Source organism: Platichthys flesus, chromosome 16 (assembly GCF_949316205.1).
Source record: "Platichthys flesus chromosome 16, fPlaFle2.1, whole genome shotgun sequence".
NCBI classification, from domain to species: Eukaryota; Metazoa; Chordata; class Actinopteri; order Pleuronectiformes; family Pleuronectidae; genus Platichthys; species Platichthys flesus.
Genome location: NC_084960.1, coordinates 20,000,893 through 20,010,246, shown reverse-complemented (window position 1 = coordinate 20,010,246; position 9,354 = coordinate 20,000,893).

Here is a 9,354-nt window from a genome sequence, read left to right as displayed (position 1 = left end):
AAAGGCAGAAAAGTGAATTGATGCGGGCCACTATGGTGGAACAAGCACCGTTGCATTTGGAATGTTTAAGCTGGAGACTGTATTGCGCGGAGTAGAAATTAAGGTAGTTAAGAGAGATATCAACGTCGGGATTAAATGTTTGGGAGCGTATATGTAACCCTCATGAAATGAAGGCTACTAACCTCAGGTGTAGTAAAACTTCCCACCAAAAGGGGGCGCACTATGCGTTTTGTTAAATGTACTCCCCACCAATAAGAAACCCTTTTTTTCTCCTGAGATTTTCTTATTATACCAGTAGAGAGAGAAGCTTCCGGATAAGACATACAACTTTAGAGTGATATACAAAGTGATTACATACAGTAATCTAATACTGGAAACTCCGGTGAGTCAGCACAGTTAGCTAATGCTACTAGCATCATGCTAGCAACTGGGGAAAGAAATAATATGGCTGTTAAGTTGTTATTTGAAAGATTAACTGTTTAAAACCAATCGGAGTAATAATATAGTGATTATTAATGTTTCCAATGAACTTTAGCAGCCTGTTTTAATGTTATAGAAATGAAAGCGTAAATGTTAACCCTTGACTGACTGGCACGGCTATGCAGCATTGTGAATTAGAATGTGATAGGATGTGTAGCACTAAGTGTTTACAGTTCAGCCACGCACCCTATGTTAGTAGTGAATAATCAATGTATATGGGCCATTCTACCGAATTGGTTCAAAGTATGGTCCCCCAACAAGAAAAGCTATTTACAAAACAATTAAGTATTCATGACATAGATTTTTACTAAGAATGTGTTAAGGTCTATTCAAACCCAATACATTAAATGAGATAGGGATAAGCTAAATATATACAAAATCATCATTTATAGGGTACTTTCTATTGGGAAGTAGCTGTCCCCAACCCTATCAATTTTTTAGATTTTTTTCAGTGATCTTATTTCAAAGATCTTTATGATTTAGTTCAAACAGAACTTTGAAGATTTAGATTTATAGTGGGTTTAATTTTTAAATTAAAAAACTATAGTCAAAAAATCATGTCCCCTGTTTTCATGTCACTACCGAAACACAAGAGTTTTGGTCCATTGGCTGAGCCCGGTTTCTAGCCGCACCCCTGCATTTTTGAGCAGGCAGTGACACTGCATCCCTGTCCCTCCTGGCTTAATGGTAAGTAGCTAAAGCCCATAATTTTGATGTAAATGTGTTCCAAAGTCTGAAAATCTGCGTGTAACCTTAAGAATTGTCACTACCGAACACATATTCTCTTCAATTAAGTAAACTTTTTTATGTGTGTACACCTCTTCAAGGATGTGTATGCTAGCCATGTGCTAACTAGCATTCTTTAGCTATGTTCAAAGTTAGCTAGTATTGTCACTACCGAAACAGTCACTCCGGAAACAAATGGTAAAGTTTCGGTAGTGACATGATCATTTCGGTAGTGACATAATGGTATGGTAAGGAGTTCAATCCCATCATTTTGAAATAAATGTGTTATATGGACTAAATGGTAAACATGTAGATAATGCTTGGTTAGGCTAACCCTTTCTATCTGAAATTGTTCAGGGGAGAAAGAATCATAAGACACCAATGCCAAAAGGAATTAGCAAAAGTGGAGCAGAGAGGCTGAGAGAATACAGACAAAGAGTGAGGGATGACCCAGTGAAACACCAAGAATATTTAAGGAAGGAAAGAGAAAGAAATACGAAACGAAGAAGGAAAGTTCAAATGTATCAGTGATTTATCTAACAGGGAGAAAAGGAAGGTCAGAAAAGCATGGAGGAAAAGACAGCAAAAGCACAGGGTGTTGGTGAAAAGACAGCGCGAGATGGAGACATTTAGCAGGGCTTCCACGCCACCTAGCACTTCTAGTGAGGCTGAACAGACACCAGAGCATAGGCCTGCAGACCAAAAAAGGAGAAGGGCAAAAATGTGCTACTAGAGAAAATTAAAGAAGCTAGAGCAGAAGGTCAAAGACATGTAGCGGAGGGAAGAAACATTAAAAAAAAGATGTCAGAGGTTGAGGTTGACATCAGACAAGTCAAATATTTCCCCAAGAGCGAAAACTCGGAAGGATGTACAGAAGCACAGAGTTCCTGCTCATATCAGAAAGACCCTGCTTTTTCACAATACGCTCATGGAGCAAATGAAGAAAAAATACAAGTCTGTTAGCTATAAAGAAAAGAATGCATTCAGAAGAGCTATCTCAGACAGGTTGCTCAGAAAATACAAACTTGTTAATTTGCTCAGACAAACAGTAGGTATCTCCCACAAAGTCTACAACAAGACTGTGGACAAGCCACAGCTGAGATTCACCTATAAGAGAAGTGATAATCAAAAAACCATGGACATAGTCAAAATATTCTCAAGTCAAGATGACAATAGTCGGGCATCAGCGGGGAAGAATGAATCTATCACAAGATTCAAAAAGAAGAAACAAAAGAGGTTCCTCTCTGACACGACGCTGAATTTGCATCAGAAGTTGATGCTGGAAATGCCTCATCTGAAGCTATCCTATTCACTTTTCTGCAGGACAAAACCTTTTTGGATTGTTGCCCCAGACCTAAACAACAGGGAGACATGTGTCTGCAAACTACATGACAATGCTCAAATGAAAGCAGACAGGCTCAAGCACCTCGGTATTATTAACTCACCGAGCTTGAGCAAAGTCGCAGAGGAGTTGTGCTGTGACACTCAGGCTAAAGCTTGCATGTACAGGGAATGCCTCTCATGTAAGAACAAGTCTCTAACACAAACCACAAGTACTGGTATAGCAGGAACAGAAGCCACATTGTGGTACCAGTGGCTCACGAAAAAAGAAGATTATGAAAAAGAAAAGGATGGAAAAAGACAGAAGATAACTGTTACAAAAACGGTTAAACAGAGATGTGAGGGCAGCCCAGAGCACCTTTTGGAAGATTTTGAGAGAGAAATGAAAGCCAAAGTGTGCAAGCACTTGTTCAACATCCACCACCAGTACACACAGCTACAATTCCTGCATAGATCTCTGAAAGAAGACAAAGCTATTCTTCACATTGACTATGCAGAAGGAGAACCATCCGAGGATCCAAAAGCTCTTCTTCATCAGCGATGGGCCGACCATGCAATATAGAGGAAAGAAGAACTTCTATCTCTTGAGCACCATTCCTTTCCAGATGGGATTTACTGCTGTAAACTGGAGTTTCCTGGAAGCTGGTCATGGGAAAGGGCCTTCCGATGGTGTTGGAGCCACCATGAAGAGAACTGCTGATCTGCTGGATCAGTCACAAAACCCCATAGAGATTGTGTCTGTTCACCGTCCGATTAAATTATTGAAATTAAACAATAATAGAGCGAGAACTCCACACAAAAATTTAATACAAATTAAAACAACCTCTGAAACAATACAGGAAACCCAGACTTTTAAATGTGGTCTTTTAAACATTAGATCACTGGAAAAAAAGGCTCTTTTAGTTAATGAAATAGTCTCTGATTACAACATAGATTTATTGTCCCTCACTGAGACGTGACTGCATCCTGATGATTATGTCAGTCTAAATGAATCTACTCCCCCCAGTCATATCAATTCACAGGTTCCTAGAGAAATTGGGCGAGGAGGTGGAGTTGCTGCTATTTTTAACTCCAGTCTATCAATTAATCCTAAACCTAAACTCAGCTACAAGTCATTTGAATGTCTGGTTCTTAGTCTTCCACGCCAATCCAGGAACCACCAACAGCCAATCATATTTGCCGTAGTTTACCGTGCTCCCAGGGCTTATACTGAATTTTTAAAGGAATTCCCTGAGTTTTTATCAAACTTAGTCCTAAAGACCGATAAAATTATTATTGTTGGTGACTTTAATATTCATGTTGATAATAATAAAGATTGCCTTAGCGTAGCATTTATTTCAATACTAGACTCTATTGGTTTCAGTCAGTGTGTGCACAAACCTACTCATTGTGGTAACCACACACTTGACCTTGTATTATCGTACGGTGTCGCAATTGAAAATTTAACAGTACTTCCGCGCAATCCAGTTCTATCAGACCATAATTTAATAACCTTTGATTTTTCAATAACTGAATATATGCCACTAATAAAAAATTCATTTTCTAGATGTCTACCTGATAGTGCTGTAGCTAAATTTAAGGAAATAATCCCAATTACATTTAAACCCGTATTAGCAGTAGATATAAACAACAAATTCTTTAAAACCCTGAGCTCCATTGAGATCGACCACCTCGTCGATAGCTCTGCAGACTCATTACGATTAACATTAGACTCAATAGCGCCTCTAAAAAAGAAAAATGTCAAACATAGTAAATTAGCTCCGTGGTATAATTCCCAGACAAATGAGTTAAAACAATTATCAAGAAAACTAGAAAGGAAGTGGCGCTCCAGCAACAATGTTGAAAACCTCATAGACTGGAAGAATAGTGTTAAAGAATATAAAAAGGCTCTCCACAAAGTAAGAGCCGCCTACTATTCAAAACTAATAGAAGAGAATAAAAATAACCCCAGGTTTCTCTTCTGCACTGTAGCCAGGCTGACAGAGAGTCACACCTCCACCGAACCCAGTATTCCTCCATCCCTAAATAGCAATATCTTTATGACCTTTTTTAATGATAAAATTCAAACTATTAGAAATAAAATCAACCATCTCCTGCCCTCAATTGGCACTAATACCCTCCCAACAACAGAGATCTCAGAAACGGCTGAGAATCCTACCCATTACTTAGACAGCTTCTCTCTGATCACCCGTGATCAGTTTACCAAATTAATCTCAGGTTCTAAACCAACAACCTGTATCTTAGATCCCATTCCTACCAACTTACTTAAAGACATTCTGCCCCTAATTGATAGTTCGTTACTTAACATTATCAATCTGTCATTATCATTAGGTTATGTACCACAGTCTTTTAAAATAGCTGTCATCAAACCCCTACTCAAAAAACCCACCCTAGACCCAGAGGTTTTAGCCAATTACAGACCAATATCTAACCTCTCCTTCATTTCTAAAATCTTAGAAAAAGTGGTAGCCAATCAGCTGTGTGAGTTTCTCCAGGAAAATAATATATATGAAGACTTTCAATCGGGGTTTAGAGCCAATCACAGTACAGAGACAGCCTTGGCAAAAGTCACTAATGACCTTTTAATAGCCTCAGATCAGGGACTTGTGTCTGTCCTCGTTCTGTTAGATCTCAGTGCAGCATTCGACACAATTGACCATCAAATTTTATTACAAAGACTAAAACAGTTAATTAACATTAATGGAACCGCCCTTAACTGGTTTAAATCGTATTTTTCTGATCGCTCCCAATTTGTGCAAATTAATGATGAGTCATCTGTGCGCACCAAAGTTAATCATGGTGTTCCACAGGGCTCTGTGCTCGGCCCAATTTTATTCTCATTATATATGCTTCCACTAGGAAACATTATCAGGACACACTCGGTAAATTTCCACTGCTATGCGGATGACACCCAGTTATATTTGTCAATAAAACCTGAACAAAGTAATCAATTAACTAAACTTCGAACATGTCTCAAGGACATAAAACACCTTAGAGATGCATTATCTAATGATATAGCTGCGCTAGACGACATTGCCCTTGCTTCCAATGAAACAGTCAGGAACTTGGGAGTGATCTTCGATCCTGATTTATCCTTTAATAGTCACTTAAAACAGGGCGGACACAGAATCCGCCTCACTGGATCCACCATCGCGACCCCCTGTGCGCGATCAACAAACCGCAATCCATGGTGCGGCCACAGAGGCCCTGGATCTGCGGGTGATAAAGCAAAGGGATTCCGGGGAAGGGGGATAGGGATGGAGAAGAGGAAGGATAAGCTGGAAAAAGAAGCTCCATGTGTCATGTGTCATAAAATAGAACAAGTAACGTTCTGCCGCACTAATTAGCTCTAACTATAAGATTTATCAAAAAGGAAGGTTTTGAGCCTACTCTTAAACGAACAGATGGTGTCTGCCTCCCGAACTGAAAGTGGTAGTTTATTCCACAGCAGAGGAGCTTGATGGCTAAAAGCTCTGGCTCCTACTCTACTTTTAAAGACTTTAGGGACGACAAGTAGGCATAAATTCTGGGAGCGGAGTGCTCTAGCGGGTTTATAAGGTACTAACAGCTCTTTAAGGTAAAATGGCGCCATATTATTAAGGGCCTTGAAGGTGAGGAGGAGAATTTTAAATTCTATTCTGGATTTAACTGGAAGCCAGTGCAGCGATGCTAACACAGGAGAAATGTGCTCTCTTTTCTTTGTTCTCGTCAGGACATGTGCTGCGGCATTTTGGACAAGCTGTAGAGTCTTTAACGACTAACTGCTGGAGCCTGATAATAATGAATACAATAGTCCAGTCTCGATGTAACAAAGGCGTTGACTAGTTTTTCTGCATCTCAAGGATTTTTGAGATATTACGCAAGTTGAAAAAGGCGGTTCTAGAAATTTGTTTTAAGTGACTATTAAAGGACAAATCAGGATCGAAGATCACTCCCAAGTTCCTGACTGTTTTGTTGGAAGCAAGGGCAATGTCGTCTAGCGCAGCTATATCATTAGATAATGTATCTCTAAGGTGTTTGGGGCCAAGTATTATAACCTCTGTTTTGTCTGAGTTTAATAAGAGAAAATTGCGGGTCACTCAGGTTATGTCCTTGAGACATGCTCGAAGTTTAGTTAATTGATTACTTTGTTCAGGTTTTATTGATAAGTATAACTGGGTGTCATCCGCATAGCAGTGGAAATTTACAGAGTGTGTCCTGATAATGTTTCCTAGTGGAAGAATATATAATGAGATTAAAATTGGGCCGAGCACAGAGCCCTGGGGAACACCATGGTTTACTTTGGTGCGCACAGATGACTCATCATTAATTTGCACGAATTGGGAGCGATCAGAAAAGTACGATTTAAACCAGTTAAGGGCGGTTCCATTAATGTTAATTAACTTTTTGAGTCTTTGTAATAGAATTTTATGGTCAATTGTGTCGAATGCTGCACTGACATCTAACAGAACGAGGACAGACACAAGTCCCTGATCTGAGGCTATTAAAAGGTCATTAGTGACTTTTGCCAAGGTGATTGGCTCTAAACCCTGACTGAAAGTTTTCATATATATTATTTTCCTGGAGAAACTCACACAGCTGATTGGCTACCAGTTTTTCTAAGATTTTAGTCAAGAAGGGGAGATTAGATATTGGTCTCTAATTGGCTAAAACCTCTGGGTCTAGAGTGGGTTTTTTGAGAAGGGGTTTGATTACTGCTATTTTAAAAGACTGTGGTACATAACCTGATCATAATGACAGATTGATTGTATTAAGTAACAAACTATCAATTAGGGGCAGAATTTAATAAGTCATTTTGTAGGACTGGGATCTAAGATACAGGTTGTTGGTTTAGAACCTGAGATTAATTTGGTAAACTGATCACAGGTGATCAGAGAGAAGCTGTCTAAGTAATTGGTAGGATTCTCAGCTGTTTCTATTAGTTTTGAATAGTAGGCGGCTCTTGCTTTGTGGATAGCCTTTTTATATTCTTTAACACTGTTCTTCCAGTCTATGAGGTTTGCAACATGGTTACTGGAGCGCCACTTCCTTTCTAGTTTTCTTGATAATTGTTTTAACTCATTTGTCTGGGAATTATACCACGGAGCTAATTTACTATGTTTGACATTTTTCTTTTTTAGAGGGGCTATTGAATCTAATGTTTATCGTAATGAGTCTGCAGAGCTATCGACGAGGTGGTCGATCTCAATGGAGCTCGGGTTTTTAAAGAATTTGTTCTTTATATCTACGGATAATACGGGTTTAAATGTAATTGGAATTATTTCCTTAAATTTAGCTACAGCACTATCAGGTAGACATCTAGAAAATTAGTTTTTTATTATTGGCATATATTCAGTTTTTGAAAAATCGAAGGTTATTAAATTATGGTCTGATAGAACTGGATTGCGTGGAAGTACTGTTAAATGTTCAATTCCGACACCGTACGATATTATAAGGTCAAGTGTGTGGTTACCACAATGAGTAGGTTGGTGTACACACTGAGTGAAACCAATTGAGTCTAGTATTGAACTAAATGCTACGCTACGTCAACATGTATATTAAAGTCACCAACAATAATAATTTTATCGTTCTTTAGGACTAAGTTTGATAAAAACTCAGGGAATTCCGTTAAAAATTCAGTATAAGCCCTGGGAGCACGGTAAACTACAGCAAATATGATTGGCTGTTGGTGTTTCCTGGATTGGCGTGGAAGACTAAGAACCAGACATTCAAATGATTTGTGGCTGATTTTGGTTTAGGGTTAATTGATAGACTGGAGTTAAAAATAGCAGCAACTCCACCTCCTCGTCCAAATTCTCTGGGAACATGTGAATTTATATGACTGGGGGGAGTAAATTCATTTAGACTGACATATTCATCAGGATGCAGCCACGTCTCAGTGAAGGATAATAAATCTATGTTATAATGGGAGACTATTTCATTAACTAAAATAGCTTTTGATGACAGTGATCTAATGTTTAAAAGACCACATTTAAAAGTTTTAGTTCCCTGTGTTGTTTCAGAGGTTGTTTTAATTTTAATTAGATTTTTGTGTGGAGTTCTCGCTCTGTTATTGTATAATTTCAATATTTTAATCGGACGGTGAACAGACACAATCTCTATGGGGTTTTGTGACTGATCCAGAGGGAGCGCAGAGAAGTGTTTAGCACTGCAGCGCTGCTTCCTGGTCCCAACTATGGGTTGTCATGTTATAGATTTAGTAATATTCCTAGATAAGAGAGCTGCTCTAACCCAAGTGGGATGAACGCCGTCTCTCCTAACAAGACCAGGTTTTCTCAAAAAAGTTAGCCAATTATCTATAAAGCCCACGCCGTTTACAGGACACCACCTCGACAGCCAGCGGTTAAAAGACAACATGCGGCTAAACATGTCATCACCTGTTGTATTAGGGAGCGGGCCAGAGAAAACTACTGTGTCCGACATCGTTTTAGCAAAAGCACACACCGACTCAACATTCAATTTAGTGACCTCCGACATACGAAGCCGGGAGTCGTTGGTGCCGACGTGAATTACGATTTTATTGTATTTACCTTTTTGTAGTTTTAGCCATTAACTTAAGTTTAGATTCGATGTCGCCGGCTCTGGCCCCTGGGATACAATTAACTATGGTTGCTGGTGTCGCTAACCTGACGTTTCTCAGAACCGAGTCGCCAATAATCAGAGTTTGTTTATCAGCGGGTGCCTCGCTGAGTGGAGAGAATCTATTTGAAACGTGAGCTGGTGGCTTTTTAATCGTGGGCTTTCTAAGTCTAGCACTATGCCCCCTCTGGAACGTCACCCATCTGCCCTGGGCTCCCGGCTGCACGG